The following is a 24,653-nucleotide window of genomic DNA, read 5'->3' on the forward strand; positions in this document are numbered from 1 at the left end:
TCAGGATTTAGAGCCCCTTCTGAAGCCATTTCTGGGGAAAACCAACAATGTGGCAGTAGATGGTCTGCCATCCCTCTGTCCTCTCCCTGCTTCCCTCCCGCCTCTCAGCTCCCTTCCTGTGTCCAGTCCAGTAGGAGTTTGAATGTTTGAGAATACACTGAAAGCGAACTCAGTGTGAAGGCTCTTCATCTTCCCTGATTATCGTGAACGAAGGAAGGAGATTTCTGGAGTTTCCCAGAAATACGAAACATTAAAGAAGAACAACAGGAAGGTTGGCTTAATTTGGAGGAATCGTGGTTGATGGTTTATTCAGAGGTTTTTCTTTTCAGGGGACATTAACGTTATCACGTGTCCTTTTTTACGTCATGGGAAACCCAATCCGGTATTAATTACTCTGTCTGTGTAAGTTAGGTCCACGTACTTCAGAGTGCTGTCACTTGATGGGACAGCAGGGATTGCAGGGAGGGGAGGGTGGGGGTGCAGGTGGCATATTCTCTTCTGTGCTAAATATTTTAATGAATGGCTCTGTGGACCCTGGGCTAGTGGTAGCAGCAGCATATGAGAACTTGTAGTAAGTACAAATTATTTGGCCCAACTCCAAACCTATGGAATAAAGGTTTCCTGAATTGAAGCCCAGAATCGAGGTGTTTTACCAAACCCTCCAGCTGATTCTGAGGCACATCAAAGTCTGAGCGTCCCTGTGGAGCAGCCTTGGGGATGGTACTGTTTGGGCATCAGATGGGAGGAATGCTGTGGAAGCAAGGAAGTGGGAGAGACGCACAGGATGTGAGTTAAGAGAAAAGGAAACCCTAGACAGAGAAGAAGTCGTGCCCTCAGTGCTAAGCTCTGACATGGGATCCAGAGGGCACGCAACTAAAAGCACAGATTCTCCCATCGAGATGCGCCAGATGATTATAAAAATAAGGATACTATTTTCTTTACGATTTACCTGAAAAGTACCAAATTGGTACAGAGGTAATCTGTCCACTAGGGTCTGCTGCTCTCCAAAGTTGGATAAGCTGTTTTACCCCCTTTCTGTATAGATTTTTGAATCTCTAGTCAATTACTGACAAACGGAGCAAATGTGAAATATGGTGAAGGAAGGTTTGAAGACATGAAGAGAGAAGAATTGCGCCTTCAGATTGGGTTCAGTTGCTGTCTAGGAATTCTCCATCCTGTCTTCACCCTGCAGTCTACTTAAAATTAGAGGAAAATCTTTAACCTTGCTTTAGCAAACTGGAAGATCCTTCATTTCACCCATAGGTTTCACATGCAGAAGTAAAAATACAGTGAATGCCCACAGTGTAAGCAGAGTCAGGGTTCCTGGTGTCATTTCCTTACTTAGCCTTTGAGAAAATGGAACTTTGAAAAGATGCATTTAGATGTTCATATGTGTGGAACATACATTTTTTTATGTTATGCTAAGCTGACTGCCTAGAAGAGGAAGAGTTTTGTGAGTTTGTATGTATGTACAGGTGTTTGTATGTGATTTTTCATGTTTTTATTTTTAAGGGATGCTCGTTGAGGGAAGGGATTTAGTGACAAAAAGCAGAAGAATATAGTGAAAAAGTCTGAGCACCCGTTTCTGGTCCAGGCTTCAGCACACAACAGTAAAAAATAAACAAAACCACGCAGACAAAACTTGGATTTAAGCAAGAGCAATTTCCCCCAAAGAGTCAAAAATGCGCTATAAAGTTCTTCCTCATCAAAACTTTTTCGTCTCATCAGCAGAGTTTCAATCAGATGAAAACCTGTAGCATCATGGAGTAGACCAAGTGGGGACCCATGCTGGATATTCTGATGCCAACATATATATATATATATTTGGTGCTGCATTAGGATTCAGATTAGTAGCAGTAAGAGAGAATATTCTGCCATGTTAGTAATAAGAATCATTGGAGAGTGGGCTTCGTGTTTGTAAAGGCTCCTCCTCTCACACTCCATGCTTATCTCCCATATACCTGCTGATTGCACTTATCCTATCATCTAAAGACTAGAAAGGGGTCGAGTGTATGAATGCTCATTGTAGACCCACCTCCGAGGTTTGTTTGATAATAAACCCAGACAGTGGATGGATGGATTCCTAGTGTTGTGTAAAGTACTTAGACAATAAATAGTACTCATTAATATCTGTCCATCCTCTAATTTTTCCAAATTGACTCACTGTGCTCACAATGCGAAGCTCACGAGCTTTCTAAAAAGGGTTTATTCAAGGATTTACAAATAATTGCAGTGCATCTTGATCGCCCGGGTGCATCAGTTCGCATCACCATTCTGTTACCTTCCACCTTGTGAGGAGAGACAGACCGTCTTTGCAAAGTGTCTGCACAAACTGGCATCCCCTACATCATTCTGTTCCTCCGGCTTTTCCTCGTTTCAGCTGGGCTCCCTCCAGGACACAGAATCCCACTGCCTAGAAATGCAGGCACACATATATCAGGCTGGACGTCAGACGGGGGACGCTTGTTGGCGCGTGATCAGCTCCTACCTGCTCAGTTAGTTGGTTGTAGCCATTATGACAGCCCTTCGGAGGCGTTCCCTAGGACACCCATCCAGTAGCTCCTCGCTTCACTTGAAGAGGAAGGAAGAGCTCCTTTTCTGCCTCTACGTCTTCAACATGCTGTTCTTTTCAGAGCCTGAACGTAACACACACTCACGATGTCCTTAAAGGAGCAGCAGTGCGGAACCCGGGCAGGTGGCTTCACTCCTTTCCACTCCGAACCCCAGGCTGCTGGCTTACCCACAAGCAGACGAGATGTGAGAACACCTTTCATCCCTCTCTAGGGTCTATTCCTGGATACTCTCTCCGGATGCACACTTGGGGCTTTGGGGAAGCAACCGCCTTTAACCATGTCAGTGCCAAACACGTTTTGCAATGGGCTCTAATGAGACTCAGTGTAACTGGAAATTCCTTAGACCTGCCCGAGTCTGCACGTTTCAGTGACTAAGCCCCCTTCAGTGTGATTGAGCAGAAATCAGCCTGTTTGAGAATACAAGCTTCAACGTCAGACTCAAGTTAAAGATGGACTCCCCTGGGAATTAAATAGGGTATATAAGCTCTTTGAGTCTAATTCTTCACGTCTGTAAAATAAAACATCGCTGCCATTAAGAGGTCATGGGTATGTGATTAATATCGATGGCCATGGGGTTAACGTGTGTGCATTGGAGTCTCCACTCTGCCACTTCAAGCTCAGACTATGGGGTATGTTCTTTAAGCTCTCAATGACTCGGTTTCCTCATTTGTGAAATGGGAATAGTGGAAGAAACTAATTCGTCATGTCGTTATCATATACCTGAAATACCCGTGGCCAACTGTCAACAAATATTTCGCCCGTATTACTAATATATGACGCAGTGTCATCGGAGAACATGGAGGTTAAAAGGGGGAAGTGACTTTGGAAGATGGTGTTTTGACTGGACATTGTAAGTTTAAAGATAAAAAGAACTGCATATACACAGTGTTTGTGAGTTTGTAAATTTTTTTCCCAGCAAGAGTGTGGATTCATGATTTTGAACTACTCTTATATCATAAGGGATGAAGTGATGAGCAGATGCATTGCAGATAACAGTACCCAGATTTTCACTGTCAGAGAAAGAAATTACCAAATAAGAAAATGTGTATTTAAGATGGTATAAGAAAGCGATCCTTGCGATTGATAATTCAAATTGAGTAAATGGTCAGGAGAAGAATTAAGGCATTTGAGGCTGAAAGAAAGGGACACCGGATGTCAATTTGGACGTATGCTGAGGAACACAGAGTGTTACCACGTGAGTGCGCGTAGAACTAAATCTAGTTTTTCTCGTCTAGAATTTTATATACACGGTAATGTACTACACAGTGCAAACCATGATGTATCCGCAAAATGAAATATAATTCAGAGATGAAAAAGGAACCCTGCCTGCACCCCATGGACAGATCTCAGTACAATCATGCTGAGAGAAGAAACGCTAGGCGTAATGGATAGGACCATTTTCTTGATTGTGGTGATGATTTCACAGGTGCCTACATGTGTCAAATTTCTCACGCTGTGCCCTGTAAACATGTACGATTTTTAGATGTCGGTTATGTCACACAGCTGTAACATTTGAAATAAATGTTAGGGAAACAGATCTGCACGAGGTATTGGGAGATCCTGAGGGTTAGCTGACCTCACAGCCTGGCAGAGGGTAGCAACGGGGTCCTCAGTCCCTCGCTGGGGTCTCTCTGTGTGGCATGCGGCTAGAGACGGGTGTCAAGGGAGAAAGAGGCTTGGATGTTTCAGGCTGGGGTACCAGATGGAATGATGGTCAGATGCTAAAAGCCACATGTGTTCGTGGACTCTTCAGTCCTTACGTGTTTGTTCGAGTGTGGGGTCTGTCGAGATGAAGTCACATCAGGAGAGGCCGTAATTGCCGCAGTTAAGTGTTTCATCTTCTTGTCTGCACTTAGAACGCATCGCTTCAAAGACACATCTCTTTGCAGCCCGTTAACCAAATGGACCCATCCTTCTTTGTGTCCTTCCAGTAATCTGTGCTGCCTACCAATGGGGCACCTTGATTTACTGGAGAATTATGTGTCTATGGCCCCATTTCTCCGACGATGTTAACTTTCATACTGAAGAGGAATATTCCAATTTGTTTTTTTTATACTTTGGGAAGTGGCCCAGCATCGATGGATAAATATGATTAATGAATTTCCATGTGTGGGAAAAATGAGATCTTGGTAATATTCTCCTCTTTTCCTTTCCATCACAAAATTTTAAATAACTGCAATTACAATTTGAGTGACCGACTTGACCTAATGGATCCGTGTCATCAGAGAAGTTAGCTGAAGACACCATCCAGAAATAAAAAGTCGACGACAAAGCGAGCAAATCTCTTTCTCTAGCTTTGGTCTGTTTACGAAAACCTAGTCAATTCCCATTAAAAAGAGTCTTCCTGGATGACTACCCTGTTCACTTTTAAAGTTTTCCTTGGAATTCAGAGAAAATTCGGTTGCACGCCATTCCCACTATGTGGCACGGTAGTTTATGTGGGCACAGACTCTTCCAGGATGTGTCAGAAGTGGGGAGCAGTGCTTTAACTACATCCAGAGTCTGGAGAACTGGATGAACCTTGTTTAAGGATGAACCTTAAATAATCAAAAGAAAAAGAAAAACAGTGAACTGAACGCTTTTATCAGACAGTCAGAATACTGGGATAATGTGGTGGCAGTGGTGAGGTTACGTTCAGGAAAGGCTGCAGAGGAAACTTGAATGGTAATAATTTATTATTTCTTTACTTAGGCGATATTTACACGGAAGTTCATTTTACAAAAATGTGTCAGATTGCACATTTCTTCCCATGCCGTTTTCTGTATGTGTTTTATAGTCCACTGTGATGTATTTTAAAATGATTTGACAAGAGAAAAACCAAGACCATTTGTACACATTATTTTTAAGGGGCTTACCTATGAGCCAAAGGGGAAGTTAGATTACCTGGTGATGGCCGTGTGATTCATCAAATTTTATCGGAGAAAGAGAGGGTCTTAACTATGTTTTAAACTGTTGCAGAGCAGCTGGTGTGAAAGGAGTCTCTGGAGGGAACTGTTTCTAGTTCCGGAAGTATAGCAGGTTCACGTTCGGTGAGGAAGTCGTATTAATTTCCCGTTGCTGCCAGAACAAATCCCTGCAGCCTCCTGGCGTAGAGCAACACAGTATTGTTGGCTCACAGTTCTGGAGAGTAAACCTCCACAGTGAATCTCACTGGGCTGACGCCGAGGTTCCCGCAGGACAAGCTCTTTCTGGAGGACGTGGAGACGAATGTGCTGTCTGGCCTTTTTCAGGTTCTAGGGAGAATTTGCATTACCCGGCTCGTGGCCTCATTCTTCTGCCTTCAAAACATACGGTGTCTTCTCTTCTCTCTGACATCCAGCCTCCCTCGTACGAGAACCTGTGATGAGGTCGAGTCCGATTCGAGAATTCAGGGTTATCTCCCCACCCCAAGATCCTTAACTCGATCCTTTTGCCTTGTAAGGTAACATGTCATTCACAGGTTAAGCCGTGTCATGGGCCGGGATTCAGACAGACTACCACCAGGGGAACCTTAGAGAGAGGACACGACTTTGGTTGAAACAGCAGAATATAAGTCAAAGGCATTTTCTGCCGCTATGTGAGAAGGAAAGCCAGAGAATCCGAGTAGGGTCTTGGTTTTGCAGAAAGAGTAGGTACCATGAAAATAGTCCAGGAGGCCTCGCGCAGAGCTGGGTCCGAGGATGTTAAGAAGATGGGAAAAACGTGTAGAGTCCTCTGCTGGCCGTTAATGGTACTGCAAAGCAGGAGGCAGGGTTGACTGGAGGGATTCCTCTCTGGAGAGCTTTCTAACTCCAGAGGAATGTTGGCAACAGTGAAAATGAAAATATTTAAGGTGCATGTAACAATACGGGTAAATCTCATATATTCGTGAAAACAATTGAGTGACTTTTTGGAAAGCATTTTAAACAATGTTATATGGCATATTTATGCTTATTATGTATGCCTATGCATATGCTTGTTCTGTATACATATACATGAAATATTTTGATGAAAGAGGGAGGGAGAAATAAACAACAAACTCAAATTTGTGTGGTTACTGTAGGGAACTGAGTTTGAGATCTGTGATTCGGCAAGAAATCTTTTCCTTTGTTGTAACTTGTTTTACTTAAAATACTTGGACTCAATTGTGGCAAAATGTTATAATTCAGTAGAACTGAGTAGAGAAAGACATGTGGGTTTGTTTTATTATCTCCATCTTTTGGATGCTTGAAATATTTTCTAATACTAACAATAATAGTAATATATGAATTAAAGGGACTGGGGGAGTTCCTTGGTGGCTCAGCGGGTTAAGGATCTGGGGTTGTCCCTGCTGTGGCATCTGTTCAACCCCTAGCCTAGGACCTCCTGCATGCTGTGGGCATGGCCAAGGAGAAGGAAAAAAAGAATTGCATGGAGGGTGAAATGGAACATCTCAGAGAATATTAAAATAAACTCATTCAAAATAAGTATAGTTTGATCTTTGAACATGGGAGGTTACAGTTTCTCCTCTGATATTGGAAGGATTCGATGGCATGTGTAGCTCTAGATTCTTTTATGTTGTGAAAGTGAAGGTTGTGAACATTTGAAATGGCAACGTTTGATGATCAAAAAAAGCCATGGAGAGCTTAACCATGTATAATAGGCACCTATAGACCAAATCAATTAAAGATCATTAATTTTTAGTTATTGTACTATAAAAAATCTAGTGTTATTCTTAATTAGAATTCAAAAGTACAGGTAGTATGGGTAGAAGATATGAAGATATTTAAATTTATTCCAAAGTTAAGTTGAAAGTTGAAAGTGCAGGAGTTCCTGCTGTGGCACAGTGGAAACGAGTCCGTCTAGGAACCATGAAGTTGCAGGTTTGATCCCTGGCCTCGCTCAGTGGTTAAGGGTCCGGCGTTGCCGTGAGCTGTGGTGTAGATTGCAGATGCGGCTTGGATCTGGCGTTGCTGTGGCTGTGGTGTAGGCTGGCAGCTGTAGCTCTGATTAGACCCCTAGCCTGGGAACTCCTTATGCCGCAGGTGTGGTCCTAAAAAGTGGGGAAAAAATAAAGTTGAAAAGTATAAAACCCAAGAAAGAATTAATACTGATGGAGCTTTTTCTAGAGTATGTGCTTCCACAGCAAATATGAAAGGCAGTGAAATAACGAATGCTGGTTGTCATAGACTTAGACAAGGTCGGGTTTGAAGGACTCTGACCAGAGATCTCAAAGCCAAAGTCCAGATGCTGTGAGGTCAAGGAGAGCATGCTTGAAAGGTAGAATGCCATGCTGCAGATTGGCACGTTGGATTATCCATTATACTTTATTTTCTAAATGGCAATTTTTAGAGTCTGGCAGTAGCATGTTGGTATACGAAATCATTGACATTTTCTGGTTCTATAGGACTTTTTTTTTTTTTTTTTTTTTTTGGTCTTTTTCTAGGACCACACCCATGGCATATGGAGGTTCCCAGTCTAGGGGTCAAATCAGAGCTGTAGCCACCGGCCTACACCACAGCCACAGCAACTCAGGATCCGAGCCATACCTGCGACCTACACCACAGCTCACAGCAACGCTGGATCCTTAACCCACTGAGCAAGGCCAGGGATCGAACCTGCAACCTCATGGTTCCTAGTTGGATTTTTTAACCACTGAGCCACGCCGGACCTCCTGGTTCTATAGATCTTTTCAACAGCAATGTTAGATATTCATTTGTTTTTTCCTTTTATTTTCCCTACTTCAACATTAAGAAAAAATCATATGAAGGCAAGAACTTTAATTCACAGTGTATCTCCAGTTCCTCAAAAAGTCACGGATGAAATAGATGTTTAGTAAAGAGCTATCATCCTGTCAAGGGAGATACATCTGATGATAACAACAAATATTTGACTCACTCTGTCCAAGAGGAAACATAAATCTTCAAATTTCTCTGACTGAAATATATGAACCACTGGACTAAAAAATAATGAGAGGAGTTCCTGCTGTCACTCAGCGGGTGAAGGACCCACTGTTGTCTCTGTAAGGATTCAGGTTGCTCCTGGCCTCACTCAGTGGATTAAATCTGGCATCGCCACAAGCTGCTGTGTATTTAGGTCACGGATGCAGCTCAGATGGGGTGTTGCAGTGGCTGTGGCCAATGCCAGCAGGTGCAGCCCTGATTCAGCCTCTAGTCTGAGAACGTCCATATTCCACAGATGCCCATAAAGAGAAAACAAAGAGAAGAAAGAAGTAGTGAGAATAGTGCCTTGTTTCACATTTTTAGTTTAATAAATAATGTTTCCTGTTTGGCATATATTCATTCAAAGCGTAGAATAGAAGTGGTTTTAAAGCTTATCCACCTTAATATCCCGCGTGCTTCAGAAGAGTCAGTGGTCCCACCGTCTTTGCAGGCATTTGGAATATTAGCAGGCTCTTTGGTTCATGAGGCATTTTTCTGTTTGTCTGTGCTCATTCCCATACTGAATGTGACTTGAGATCCTCCTGGTCCTTTTTTGAGGAAGAGTTTCAGAATTCTCTCTCGTATCTGCTTGGTTTCACCACGTACACGATGGGGTTCATCACGGGAGGGATGAGGAAATGCATGTTGGCCATGGTGACATAGATGTGCCAGGGGAGTCTGGGGCCAAAGCGATGCAGAAGAGACAGGCAGATCATGGGCGTGAAAAAGAGGGTCACGGCAGAGAGGTGCGAACACAGGTGCTGAGCGCCTTGAGGCGGCCACCGTGGGAGGCGAGGCTCAGGACCGTCTTCAGAATCAGGACGTATGAAAATGAGAATGAGAAAAAAATCAAGTCCCATGGTGGAGAGGACCACGCACAGTCCCAAGATGCTGTTGACCCTGGTGTTGGAGCAGGAGAGCTTGATGATGTCGGATGCAGGCAGTAGGGATGAGATAGCACATTGGAGCGACAGAAGCACAGCCTCCTCAGGAGGATCGGGAGGGCACCTGCACAGTCAGGGTTCGCGCAGTGATCGCCAAGCCTATCCTGGCAATTACGCCGTTGGTGAGGATGGAAGAATAGCGCAACGGGTGAGAAATGGCCACGTAGCGGTCAAAGGCCATCGCCAGGATGACCCCAGACTCCAGATCCTGGAACGTGTGGATGAAAACATTTGGGCGAAGCAAGCCGAGAACGTGAGCTCTCGCGCATCCAGCCAGAAGATCCCCAGCATTGTAGGGAAGGTGAAGAGGACAGACCCAGGTCCGAGGCAGCGAGCATGGCCAGGAGGAGGTACATAGGCACATGGAGGGGGTGTTCCTTCCAGATAACTGCCATGATGGTCATGTTGCCCACCAGGGTAACCAAGAACATGGCACAGAAAGGTATGGAGATCCAGGTGTGCACGGCCTCCAGCCCAGGTGTGCCTGTCACCAGGAAGGTGGAAATGACAGAGTCATTGCTGCTGATGGGAAACACGATGCCAGGGCCGCATGCCTTTCCTAGAGCAAAAGGAGATGTTAATTTTTTTTTCTTTTGTCTTTTTAGGCTCACACCCAGGGCATATGGAGGTTCCCAGGCTAAGAGCTGAATTGGAGCTACAACTGCTGGCCTACACCACAGCTCAGGGCAATGCCAGATCCTTAACCCACTGAGCGAGGCCAGGGATGGAACCTGTGTCCGTCCTTGTGGATACGAGTCAGGTGCATTTCTGCTGAGCCACCACGGGAACTCCAGAGATGCTAAATTTGACCTGAGCTTTTAGTTGGCTATTCATAGACTTCTTATTTTAGGCGGACCTTAGAGGGTGTCTAATATGAGAATACATACGCCGTTTCCCAATATTGAGCATCTAGCCTTGGGACTAGAACAAAACCTTCTTTTTTTTGATCAATTTCCACAGATATTGTAATTTATTGAAGAAAAAATGAGAAAAAATACTTGATATGGTCATTTGCTATGGTAGTTTTAAATGTTCAGACAAAAATAGTGTGGTGTAAATAAATTTCTTTTAAAAATGCATGCAAAATCATTCTTGCAATTATAGTTACAATAGTATATCATTCGAGAGTATTTCTTACTGCCTTAGACAATAGTGACGTGCATTAGACAGTACTACTCAAACCGAAGTTAATGGACCCTTTCTGTATGCTGCTTTTTTCTGCAGTGAGATCAGTGTAGAAATTTAAAATGAATATTGGAAACTTTTGCATTAATTTGATGTAATAATCATGCTTCTTGAATTTAATAGTAATTATTATCTTTAATCCACAATAAGATTATTATTGTATTTTGGATGTATTTTTCATTTTTCCAAAATATCATTTTAATCATATTTTCTAAAACATTGCATTGTGACTGAAAGTTTCAAAAGCGATCCTGCACTATGTAGTTTATGAATCACTGTTACCCAATAATTCCTTGTAAAAATATAAACATTATTTTTCATCACTTGAACATGAAAAAAAAATGACAATTTAGTTATATTTGCTTAAAAAGCTAAATATTTAACAGACTTTATTTTTTAAATCATGTTCATCTATTTTTCAGTAGAGGTCTAAATTTTTAAAATTTTTTTAAGATCTAAGGGCATTTTACATAGCGACTATAAATTCGTTAACAAATAGTCTGTTTTAGTAGTAATAACAGATATTATGCAGTGCCTATTTTAATTGCTCTAATTCAATAGGAGTATGCTTATTTATCAAAAAAAATCAATGTCAGTTATTTTTCCTGTATGCCTGGTCTTAAACTTTAATATTGCAGCAGTGGTCTAATAGAGTACGATTAGCAGTATTTACTGATGGGGCGAGACGTCTGTTTAACGTTCAAACACAGTATCCTTATGTCAGAGATGAGACTGTTTTCATGGTCTGTGTCGCTCAAACTCATTTATCCAGAAAGAGTCAGTTGTGGGCGCTGAGTCTCTTTCCCTCAGAGAACAAGTACACTTTGTTCTGAGTCCATCACTCCCTATTCTGTGTTTTGAAAGTAAATGGCACTGCATGCATATGCTTCCTCCCACAAATGATGAGCCTTACAAATATTTGCATATGCAAATTGTTGCACTTCTCACCTGCTCCCACTCGCTAATGTCATTCTTCCTATGGGTGCTGGGCCACTGTTGAGATGCGCTCTCCCCACCTTCATTCCCTGGCTGGAGCATGCAGACCTTGACTGTGTGGCCTGAGTACTTCCCAGTGCTCCTGTTCTAATTTCCCTACAAATCTAATCTTTGCTGAGGGTAAGGTTCTTAGAAAAAAGAAACAAAACAAAACGAAAATTTTTTTTAAAGCTTCACTGTCTTTTCCTGGTATCGAGGGCGAGAGACAAGGATTCTGTCCGAGTTTCCACTCGGCAGGTCGTCAGTTCTTCAGAACCTCCTGGGTCAGTTTGGATGAGACTTTCAGAAGTAAGAGAAGGCATCAAATGCCATGTTACACATTCTCTTTAAAAGAAGTTGGAATTAGTGTCAGAAGCTGTATCGGCTTTTAAAAAAAAAAATCTTGAATTTTGTTGTAAAAAAGTAGAGAAGGTGAGAGAAGGACTAGGAAGCTCACTCTTGTTGGACAAGAGAGGACTCTGCTCATGCAAATCAGCGCGGCTGCAAGAGCAAGGGTCTGGCGTCAGATATCGTCGCAAGCCTTTTCTCATCCACGGGTTTTCGAAATGTCCAGAATCTGCATTCTAGTCGCAAGGGAGACCCTGTCAGGGATGGGGCTGAACACCCGGCAGTGACCACACGGCCGTGAGACCGCTTCTCCTGTCAGGAGCACACTCAGTCTCCTTGCCTTTGGCTCAGTAGCCCTGTCCCAACAGCTCAGGTTCTTGACAGAAACAAATCAGACAGAAAGAAATGCATCCAGACCTCCGTATTCCTTGCTATGGCTAGAGTTTCTCTACTCACCATGTACCCGACATACCTTTACTCTTAGTGGTTTTTTTTTTTTTCCAATCTGGGTAAACACTGTCTTCCCTCTTACCTGACATCTCAGGGCAGAGGGGCTGCTAACCTGCTGCGGGGCAGCTGTCTCTTTCCACGTTCAAATCAAGATTCCTGGACCTGGTTCGAGCTTGTATTATTGATGCAGCTGTCTCTTAAGGACAGTGATCTCCTGGAGGATCCACTGTGTATTCGGAGTCTACCGTTTATTGCTCCACGGTATCTCCACACTGGCCCAAGTATTCGATGGTTTTGAAGCACATAAGTTGGAAATCACTCGCTAAATTTAGTATCCTCCCAGGCCCCTCTGAAGTTGTTGCTAAATGTCACATCTCCATTTGGGAGTTGCTCACTCTCTTCTAGCCTGTATTTTGGGCTTCTCAAAAGTCAACTGCATCACAGACATCTGTTTGAACTCTCCTATTGTTCATTCATTTATATGTTTCAAGATAGGAGACAATCAAGTATAGTTAAAAAATTACCTTTGAATTCTCAGGATCAACTATGTATGTTTCGTCATTATCCACATCCTGCGCGTACACACACCACACACTTGCACAAACAGTACTGAGTATCAAGGGGCTCTTTTTGTTCATGAAGTTTAAAATTAAACGATAGACATGGTGTTTCAGGCTGGCAAAATCACAGATGCAATAACGTTCAGAAGAGGGACTGCCACCATGGGCAGGAACTCCTCCGCATCGCAGTTTAAGGTGCCGAGCCAACGGCAAAAGTGTTAGACACGTTATCCAAACCAGGACTCATTCTGTAACGAGCTGTGCTGTGGAACAATGGAACAAAAAGAGTATCCAGCAGATACTTCAAGTCATCAGTAATCCTCAGCCTTATACGGATGAGAATATGTAACTAGAAAAGGATAGATTGGAATTTGCGGAGGAATCAGGACTTAGAAGCCCCTTCCTGAAGGCCATTTCGGGGAAAAACAACAAATGGCGTAGAATGGTCTGCCAATCCCTCTGTCCTCATCCTGCTTCCCTCCCAGCCTCTCACTCCCTTCTGTGTCAGTTCCAGTAGGAAGTTTGAATGTTTTGAGATACACTGAAAGCGAAACTCAGTGTGAAGGCTCTTCATCTTCCCTGATTATCGTGACGAAGAAGGAGATTTTCTGGTTTCCCATAAAAAAAAAAAAAAAAAAAAAAAAAAAAAAAAAAAAAAAAATCCAGAAACATTAAAGAAGAACAACAGGAAGGTTGGCTAATTTGGAGGAATCTTGGTTGCCTGGTTTATCAGCAGGTTTCTTTTCAAGGGGACATTAACGTATCACGTGTCTTTTTAGCGTCGTGGGAAACCAAATCCAGGTGTAATTACCTGTCTGTGTAGTTAGGTCCACGTAGTTCAGAGTGCTGTTACTTGAGTGGGACAGCAGGGATTGCAGGGAGGGGAGGGTGGGGGTGGCAGATGGCATATTCTCTTCTGTGCTAATATTTTAATGAATGGCTCTGTGGACCTGGGCTAGTGAAGGCCAGCAGCATATGAGAACTTGTAGTAAGTACAAATTTATTTGGGCCCAACTCCAAACCTTATGGAATAAAGGTTTGCCTGAATTGAGCCAGAAATCGAGGTGTTTTACCAACCCTCCAGCTGATTCTGAGGCAAGATCAAAGTCTTGAGCGTCCCTGTGGACAGCTTTGGGGATGGTACTGTTTGGGCATCAGATGGGAGGAATGCTGTGGGAAGCAAAGGAAGTGGGAGAGACGCACAGGGTGTTGAGGATTAAGAAGAAGGAACACCCTAGACAGAAGAAAAAGTCGTGCCCTCCAGTGCTACAGCTCTGAACATGGATCAGAGGGACGCCAACTAAAAGCAAGATTTCTCTCCATTGAGAATGCGCCGATGATATAAAAATAAGGATACTATTTTCTTTATGATTTACCCGAAAGTACAAAAATTGGTACAGAGGTAATCTGTCCACTAGGGTCTGCTGCTCTCCAAAGTTGGATAAGCTGTTTTACCCCCTTTCCTGTTAATAGATTTTTGAAATCTCTAGTCAATTACTGACAAAGCGGAGGCCAAAATGTGAAATATGGTGAAGGAAGGTTTGAAGACATGAAGAGAGAAGAATTTGCCGCCATCAAGATTGGGTTCAGTTGCTGTCTAGGAATTCTCCATCCTGTACTTCACCCTGCAAGTCTAACTTAAAATTAGAAGGAAATCTTTTAAACCATTGCTTAGCAAACTGGGAAGAGCCTTCATTCACACCATAGTTTCAACATGCAGAAGTAAAAATACAGTGAATGCCCACAGTGTAAGCAGAGTCAGGGTTCCTGGTGTCAAATTTCCTTACTTAGCCTTTGAGAAAATGGAACTTTGAAAGATGCATTAGATGTCATATGTGTGGAACATACCATTTTTTTAATGTTAATGCTAAGCTGACTGCCTAGAAAAGAGAGAAGAGTTTCTGTGAGTTTGTATGTATGTGTAGGTGTTTGTATGTGATTTTGCCATGTTTTTATTTTTAAGGGTGCTCGTTGAAGAGAGGGTTTAGTACAAAAAGCTAGAAGAAATATAGTGAAAAAGTCTGAGCACCCGTTTCTGTCCAGGCTTCAGCACAAAACAGTAAAAAAATAAACGAAAAAACCATGCGGACAAAACTTGGATTTAAGCAAGAGAATTTCCCCAAAAGAGTCAAAATGCACTATAAAGTTCCTTTCGCTCATCAAAACTCTTTCGTCTCCATCAGCAGAGTTTTTCAATCAGATGAAAACCCTGTAGCATCATGGAGTAGACCAAGTGGGCGACCCCATGTGGATATTCTGAATGCCAAACATAATATATATATATACTTTGGTGCTGCATTAGGAATTCAGATTAGTTAAGCAGTAAGAGAGATATTTCTGGCCGTGTTAGTAATAAGAAATATTGGAGAGTGGGCTTCGTGTTTGCAAAGGCTCCTCCTCTCACACTCCATGCTTTATACTCCCATAATACCTGCTGATTGCACCTTATCCCTATCAATCCTAAAGACTAGAAAGGGGTCGAGTGTAATGAATGCTCATTGTAGGCCCACCTCAGAGGTTTGTTTGATAATAACCCAGACAGTGGATGGAATGGAATTCCTAGGTTGTGTAAAGTACTTAGACAATAAAGAGTACATCATTAATATCTGTCCATCCGCTAATTTTTCCAAAACTGACTCACTGTGGCTCACGAAATGCGAACTCACGAGCTTTCTACAAAAGGGTTTATTCAAAGATTTACAAAATATATTGCATTGGGGTGCATCTGATCGCCCAGGTGTATCAGTTCGCATCATTCATTCTGTTACTTCCACCTTGTGAAGGAAGACAGACGTCTTTGCAAAAGTGTCTGCACAAACTGGCATCCCTACAATTCATTCTGTTTCATCCCGGCTTTTCCTCATTTCAGTGGGCTCCCTCCATGGGGGACCAGAATCCCACTGCTAGAAATGCAGGCACACATATATCAGCGGACGTCAGACGGGGGAGCTTGTTGGTGCCGTGATCACTCCTACCTGCTCAGTTAGTTGGTTGTAAGCCATTATGACAAGCCTTCGGAGGCGTTCCTAGGACACCCATCCAGTAGCTCCTCGCCTCACTTGAAGAGGAAGGGAAGAGCTCCTTTTTCTGCCTCTGCTAAACGTCTTCAACATAACTGTTCTTTTCAAGCCTGAACGTAAACACCAACACTCACGTTGTCCTTAAAGGAGGCAAGCAGTGCGGAAACCGGGCCAAGGTGGCTGCCACTCCTTTTCCACTCCGAACCCCAGCTGCTGGCTTTACCACAAGCAGAACGAGATCTGAGAACACCTTTTCATCCCTCTCTAGGGTTATCCTCTAGGGTTATTCCTCTAAGGTTATTCCTGGATACTCTCTCGGAATGCACACTTGGGGCTTTGGGGAAGCAACCCGCCTTTACCATGTTCATGGCCAAACCACGTTTTGCAATGGGCTATGAGACTCAGTGTAACTGGATTCCCTTAGACCTGCCCGAGGTCCCTGCACATTTCAGTGACTAAGCGCCCCTTCAGTGTGATTGAGCAGAAATTGGCCTGTTTGAGAATACAAGCTTCAACGTCAACATCAGTTGAAATGGACTTCCCCTGGGAATTAATAGGTGGCAAAAGCTCTTTGAGTCTAATTCTTCACAGTGTTCTGTAAATAAACACCGCTGGCCATTAAGAGGTCATGGGTTATGTGATTTAATATCAAATGGCCATGGGGTTTAACGTGTGTGCATTGGAGTCTCACACTCTGCATCTTCAAGCTCAGACTATTGGGGTATGTTTCTTTAAGCTCTCAATGACTCTTTCCTCATTTGTGAAATGGGAAATAGTGGAAGAACTATTCGTCATGTCGTTATCAAAATAACCTGAAAATACCCTGGCAAACCTGTCAACAAATATTATCGCCGTATTACCTAATATAATGACGCAAGTGTCATCGGAGAAACATGCGGGTAAAGGGGGAATTGACTTTGGAAGATGGTTTTTTTTGACTGGACATTGTAAAGTTAAAGATAAAAGAAAGAACTGCATATACACAGTGTTTGTGAGTTTGTAAATTTTTTTCCCAGCCAAAGAAGTGTGATTCATAATTTTTGGACTACTCTTATATCATAAGGGATGAAGTGATGAGCAAGAATGCATTTGCAAGATAACAGTACCCTCAGATTTTTTCAACTGTCAGACGAAAGAAATTACCAAATAAGAAAATGTGTATTTAAGATGGTATATCAGAAAGCGCTCCTTGTGATTGATAATTCAAATTGGTAAAAAGGTCCAGGAGAAAGAATTAAGGCATTTGAAGGCCTGAAAGAAAAGGGACACCGGATGTCAATTTGGATCGTTTGCTGAGGAACAGCAGAGTGTTTATCAACGTGAGTGCGCGTGGAGCTACATCTAGTTTTTCTCGTCTAGAATTTTTATGTAACGGTAATGTACTACACAGTGCAAACCATGATGTATCCGCAAAATGAAATATAATTCAGAGATGAAAAGGAACCCTACCTGCACCCCAATGGAACAGAATCTCAGTACCATCACACTAGAAGAAAAACGCTAAGGCGTAATGGATAAGGACCATTTCTGATTGTGGTAGATGATTTCACAGTGCCCTACATGTGTCAAATTCTCACGCTGTGCCTGTAAACATGTTAACGATTTTAGAAATGTTGGTTATGTCACAGTGGCAGCTGTAACATTTGAAATAATGTTAGGGAACAGATCTGCCGAGGTATTGGGAGGTCCTGAGGGTTAGCTGACCTCACAGCCTGGCAAGAGGGTAGAAACGGGGTCTCAGTCCCTCAGCTGGGGTCTCTCTGAGCGGGCATGCGGCTGGAGAACGGGTGTCAAGGGAGAAAGAGAACTTGGATGTTTCAGGCTGGGAGTACGGATGGAATGATGGTCAAGCCTAAAAGGCCACGTGTGTTCGTAGGACTCTTCAGTCCTTACGTGTTTGTCTCGATGTGGGGTCTGTCCGAGATGAAGTCAATCAAGGAAGAGGCCGTAATTGCCGCACTTAAGTGTTTCATCTCTTGTCTGCAACTTAGAACGCAATCGCTTCAAAGACACATTCTCTCTTTGCGCAGCCGTTAAACCAAAATGGACCCACCTTCTTTGTGCCCCTTCCAGTAACCTGAGCTGCCTTACCAATGGGGCACTTGATTGACTGGAGAATTATGTGTCTATGGCCCCAATTTAATTCCTGACGAATGTTAACTTTTCATACTGAAAGAGGATATTCCAATTTGTTTTCTTTATACCTGGGAAGTGGCCCAGCATGCGATTGGATAAAATATGATTAAGGAATTTCCAATGTGGGGAAAAATGAGATCTTGGTAATAAATTCTCCTCTTTTCCTTTTCGCATCAACAAAATTTAAATAACTGCAGTTACAATTTGAGTGACCCGACTTGACCTAATGGATCCGTGTCATCAGAAGAAGTTAGCTGAGAACGACCATCAGAAATAAAAAGTCGAACGACAGCCGACAAATCTCCTTTCTTCTAGCTTTGGGTCTGTTTACGAAAACCTAGTCCAATTTCCATTAAAAGAGTCTTCCCGGGATGACTACCCTGTCACTTTTAAAGTTTTCGTCTTGGAATTCAGAAGAAAATTCGGATTGCACGCCATTCCCACTATGTGGCACGAGAGTTTATGTGGCACAGACTCTTCCAGGATGTGTCAGAAGTGGGGATGCAGTGCTTTAACTACATGCCAAGAGTCTGGAGAAACTGGGCATGAACCTTTGTTTAAAGGATGAACCTTAAATAATCAAAAGAAAAAGAAAACAGTGAACTGAAACGCTTTTATCAGAACAGTTCAGAATACCCTGGGATAATCGTGGTGGCAGTGGTGAGGTTACGTTCAGGAAAGGCTGCAGAGGAACTTGAAGGTAATAATTTAATTATTTCTTTACTTAGGCGATATTTACACGGAAGTTCATTTTACAAAAATGTGTCCAGATTTGCACAGTATTTCTTCCCATGCCGTTTTCTGATGTGTTTTAATAGTCCAGCTGTGAGTTTTTAAAAATGATTTGACAAGAGAAAAACCAGAACCATTTGTACACATTAATTTTTAAGGGACTTACCTATGAGCCAAAGGGGAAGTTAGATTACGCTGGTGATGGCCGTGTGATTCATCAAATTATCGGAAGAAAGAGAGGGTCCTTAACTATGTTTAATGTTGCGAGCGCTGGTGTGAAGGAGTCTCTGGAGGGAACTGTTTCTAGTTCCGGAAGTATATGCAGGTTCATGTCGGGTTGGGAAGTCGTAATAATTTCCGTTGCTGCAGACAAATCCCTGCAGCCTCCTGGCGTAGAGCAACACAAGTATTGTTGGCTCACAGTTCCTGGAGAGTAAAACCTCCACAGTGAATCTCACTGGGCTGACGCCGAGGTTCCCCGCAGGACAAGCTCTTTCTGGAGGACGTGGAAGACGAATGTGCTGTCTGGCCTTTTCAGGTTTCTAGGGAGAATTTGCATTAACCCGGCTGTGGCCTCATTCTTTCTGCCTCAAAAATGACATGGTGTCTTCTCCTTCTCTTCTGACATCCAGCTCCTCGTACGAAGAACCTTGTGATGAGGTCGACGTCCGATTTCCGAGAATTCAGGGTTTATCTCCCCCACCCACAAAGATCCTTAACTCGATCCTTTTGTCTTGTAAGGTAACATGTCATTCACAAGTTAAGCCGTGTCATGGGGCCGGGATTCAAGACAGACTACCAACCAGGGGAACCTTAGAGAAGAGGACACGACTTGGTTGAAACAGGGAATTAAGTCAAAGACATTTTCTGACCGCTGTGTGAGAAGGAAAGCCAGAGAATCCGAGTAGGGTCTTGGTTTTGCAGAAAGAGTAGGTACCATGAAATAGTCCAGGAGGCTCGCGCAGAGCTGGGTCCGAGGATGTAAGAAAGATGGGAAAAAACGTGTAGAGTCCTGCCTGGCGCGTTAAAATGGTACTGCAAAGCACGGAGTGCAGGGGTGGACTGGAGGGATTCTCTCTGAGTTGCTTTCTAACCCCAGAGGAAATGTTTTGGCAACGGTGAAAATGATATTTAAGGTGCCTGTAACCAATAACGGGGTAAATCTCATATATTCGTGAAAACACTTGAGTGACTTTTTGGAAAGCCATTTAAACAATGTATGTGGCATATTATGCTTATTATGTATGGCCTATGCCTATGCTTGTTCTGTATACATACAATGAAATATTTTGATGAAAGAGGAGGGAGAAATAAACAATCAAACTCAAATTTGTGTGGTTACTGTAGGGAACATGAGTTTGGAGATCTTGATCGGCAAAGAAAATTCTTTTCTTTTGTTTGTAACTTGTTTCTTAAAATAGACTTGGACCTCAGTTGTGGCAAAATGTTATAATTCAGTAAGAACTGAGTGGAGAAAGACATGTGGGTTTGTTTTATATCTCCATCTTTTGTATGCTTGAAATATTTTTCTATACTAACAATAAATAGTAATATATGAATAAAGGGACTGGGGGAGTTCCCTTGGTGGCTCAGCGGGTTAAGGAATCTGGGGTTGTCCCTGTGTGGCAAATCTTGTTCAACCCCTAGCTAGGAACCCTCCCTGCATGCTGTGGGCATAGGCCAAGGAATGAAGGAAAAAAAAGAATTGCAATGGAGGGTAAAAATGGAACATCTCAGAGAATTTAAAATAAACTGCAATCAAAAATCAGTATAGTTTTGATCTTTGAAACATGAGTTACAGTTTTCTCCTCTGATATTGGAAGGATTCGATGCATGTGTAGCTCTAGAATCTTTTAATGTTGTGAAAGTGAAAGGTTGTGAACATTTGAATGGCCAACGTTTGATGATCAAAAAAAGCCATGGAGAGCCTTAACCATGTATAGATAGGCCAACCTAATAGACCAAATCAAATTAAAGATCATAATTTTTTAGTTATTGTACTATAAAAATCTAGTGTTATTCTTAATTAGAATTCAAAAGTACAAGGTAGTATGGGTAGAAAGAATATGAAAGATATTTAAATTATTCAAAAAGTTAAGTTGAAAGGTTGAAATGTGCAGGAGTTCCTGCTGTGGCACAGTGGAAACGAGTCCGCTGGAACATGAAGTTTGCAGGTTTGATCCTGGCTCGCTCAGTGGGTTAAGGTCCGGCGTTGCCGTGAGCTGTGGTGTAGATTGCAGATGCGCTTGGATCTGGCGTTGGCTGTGGCTGTGGTGTAGCTGGCGCTGTAGCTCTGATTAGACCCCTAGCCTGGGAACCCTCCTTATGCGCAGGTGTGGTCCTAAAAAGTGGGGAAAAAATAAAGTTGAAAAGTATAAAACCCAAGAAAGAATATAGATACTGTGGACTTTTCTAGGAAGTATGCTTCACAGCAAATAGTGAAAAGGCGTGAAATAACGGAATGCGTTGTTCATAGAGCTTAGACATAGGTCGGGTTTGAAGGGACTTCTGACCAGAGATCTCAAAGCCAAAGTCCAGATGCTGTTGAGGTCAAGAAGAGCATGCTTTGAAAGTAGAATGCCATGCTGAGATTGCACGTTGGGATTATCGCATTATACTTTATTTCCTAAATGGCAATTTTTAGGAGTCGGCAAATAGCATGTTGGTTATAACGAAATCATGAACATTTTCTGGTTTCTATAGGACTTTTTTTTTTTTTTGGTCTTTTTTCCTAGGGCCACACCATGGCAATATGGAGGTTCCCAGTCTTAGGGGTTCAAATCAGAGCTGTAGCCACCGGCCTACACCACAGCCACAGCAACTCAGGATCCGACCACGTCTGCGACCTACAACCACAGGCTCATGGCAACGCTGGATCCTTAACCCACTGAGCAAAGGCCGGGATCGAACCTGCACCTCATGGTTCCCTAGTTGGATTTTAACCACTGAGCCAACGCCAGGACCTCCTGGTTCTATAGATCTTTTCAACTGCATGTTAGAATATTCATTTGTTTTATTTCCTTTGTATTTTCCCCCTACTTCAACATTAAGAAAAAAATCATAGAAGGACAAGAACTTTATTCACAGTGTATCCTAGTTCCTCAAAAAGTCAAGGAATGAATAGATGTTTAGTAAAGAGCTATCATCCTGTCCAAGGGAGATAACATCTGAATGATAACAACAAATATTTGACTCACTCTGTCCAAAGAGGAAACTAAATCTACAGATTTTCTCTGACTGAAATATATGAAACCGTACTGGACTAATTAATGAGAAAGAGTTCCTGCTGTCAAACTCAGCGGGTAAGGACCCACTGTTGTCTCGTAAGGAATCGGTTGCCTCCTGGCATCACTCAGTGGATTAAATCTGGGCATTGCCACAGCTGTGTGTATTTAGGTCACGGATGCAGCTCAAGATGGGGTGTTTGCCAGTGGCTGTGGCCAATGCCAGCAGGTGCAGCCCTGATTCAGCCCTCTAGTCTGAGAAACGTCCATATTCCAACAGATGCCATAAAGAGAAAACAAAGAGAAAAGAAGTAGTGGAGAATAGTGCCTTGTTTCACATTTTAGTTTAATAAATAATGTTTCCTGTTTGGCAATATTCATTCAAAGCGTAGAATAGAAAGTGGTTTTAAAGCTATCACCTAATATCCCGCGTGCTTCAGAAGAGTCAGTGGTCCCACCGTCTTTGCAGGCCATTTGAATATATTAGCCAGGCCTCTTTGGTTGCAGAGGCATTTTCCTGTTTGTTCTGGTGCTCATTCATACTGAAGTGAACTTGAGATCCTCCCTGGTCCTTTTTTGAGGAGAGTTTCAGAAAATTCTCTCTCGTATCTGCTTGGTTTTCACCAACGTACACGATGGGAGTTTCATCACGGGAGGGATGGAGAAAATGGGCCGTTGCCATGGTGACATAGAATGGTGCCAAGGGGATGTCTGGGCCAAAGCGTGCAGAAGAGACAGGCAGATCATGGGCCGTGAAAAAGAGGGTCCCGGCAGAGAAGGTGGCGACACCAGGTGCTGAGCGCCTTGAGGCGGCCACCGTGGGAGGCGAAGAGGCTCAGGACCGTCTTTCAGATCAGGGAACGTATGAAAATTGAGAATGAGAAAAAATCCAAAAGTCCCATGGTGGAGAGGACCACGCACAGTCCAAGATCTGTTGACCCTGGTGTTGGAGCAGAGAGCTTGATTGATGGTCCCTGGATGCAAGGCAGTAGGGATGAGATAGCACATTGGAGCGACAGAAAAGCACAAGCCTCCTGAGGAAGGATCGGGAGGGGCACCTGCACAGTCAGGGTTCGCAGTCAGTGATCGCCAAGCCTATCCTGGCAATTACGCCCGTTGGTTGAGGATGGAAGAATAGCGTAACGGGTGAGAAATGGCCACGTAGCGGTCAACAGGCCATCGCCAGGATGACGCCCAGACCTCCAGAATCCTGGAACGTGTGGATGAAGAACAATTGGGCGAAGCAAGCCGAGAACGGAGAGCTCCTCGCGCATCAGCCGAAGATCCCCAGCATTGTAGGGAAGGTAGAGGGACAGAGCCCAGGTCCGAGGCAGCGAGCTATGGCCAGGAGGAGGTACATAGGCACATGGAGGGGTGGTTCCCTTCCCAGATAACTGCCATGAATGGTCGGTTGCCACCAGGGTAACCAAGAACATGGCCAGAAAAGGTAATGGAGAATTTCCAGGTGTGCACGTTGCCTCCAGCCCAGGTGTGCCTGTCACCATGGGGAAGGTGGAAATGACAGAGTCATTGCTGCTGATGGGAAACAATGAATGCGCAGGGCCGCAATGCCTTTTAGAGCAAAAAGGAGATGTTAATTTTTTTTTTCTTTTGTCTTTTTAGGCCCACACCCAGGGCAATATGGAGGTTCCAGGCTACGAGCTGAAATTGAGCTACAACTGCTGCCTACACCACAGCTCAGGGCAATGCAGAACCTTAAACCCACTGAGCGAGGCCAGGGATCGAACCTGCGTCCGTCTTATGGATACGAGTCAGGTTCATTTCTGCCTGAGCCACCACGGGGAACTCCAGAGATGCTAATTTTGACCTGAGCTTTTAGTTGGCTTAATTCATAGACTCTTATTTTAGGCGGACCTTAGAGGGTGTCTAATATGAGAATACATACGCCGTTTTCCCAATATTGAGCATCTAAGCCTTGGGACTAGAAACAAAACCTTCTTTTTTTTGATCAATTTCCAACAGATATTGTAATTTATTGAAGAAAAAATGAGAAAAATACTTGATATGGTCATTTGGCTATGGTAAGTTTTAAATGTTCAGGCAAGAAATAGTGTGTGTAAATAAATTTCTTTTAAAAATGCATGCCAAAATCAATTCTTGCAATTAATAGTTACAATAGTAAATAAATCTTCGAGAGTATTTCTTACTGCCTGGTTTCCCAATTTTTTTTTTTTTTTTGTCTTTTTTTCTTTTGTTGTGTTGTTCTATTTCTTGGGCCTCTCGTGCGGTTATGGAGTTCCCAGGCTATGGGTCGATCGGAGCTGTAGCCACCGGCCTACGCCAGAGCCACAAGCAATGCAGGAGACCGAGCCGCGTCTGCAACCTACACCACAGCTCACGGCAACGCGCGGATTGTAACCCACTGAGCAAGGGCAGGGACCGAACCCGCAACCTCATGGTTCCTAGTCGGATTCGTTAACCACTGCGCCAACGCACGGGAAACTCCCTGTTTCCCAATTTTAAAATTAAATAAAAAGTGAATTATTATTCCATAGTGTGTCAATGAGGGACTTTACAAATTTACGAATTTTAATACCATTTATGCTTTTTCTTTTGCTTTTCAGGGCCAAATCTGTGGCCTATGGAAGCTTCCCAGGCTAGGCGTC

General features: G+C 43.2%; 1 protein-coding gene and 2 pseudogenes across 1 annotated transcript in view; 1 reads left to right on the forward strand and 2 right to left on the reverse strand.

Annotated features, from left to right (window-relative positions):
• LOC100515441 (olfactory receptor 52A5-like) overlaps window positions 1-24,653 on the forward strand; it is a 202,980-nt gene that overhangs the window by 62,520 nt on the left and 115,807 nt on the right. The gene's annotated exons all lie outside the window — the stretch shown is intronic.
• LOC110255337 lies at window positions 8,933-12,443 on the reverse strand (annotated as a pseudogene).
• LOC110255338 lies at window positions 22,615-23,531 on the reverse strand (annotated as a pseudogene).

Source organism: Sus scrofa, chromosome 9, assembly GCF_000003025.6.
Source record: "Sus scrofa isolate TJ Tabasco breed Duroc chromosome 9, Sscrofa11.1, whole genome shotgun sequence".
Taxonomy (NCBI): Eukaryota; Metazoa; Chordata; class Mammalia; order Artiodactyla; family Suidae; genus Sus; species Sus scrofa.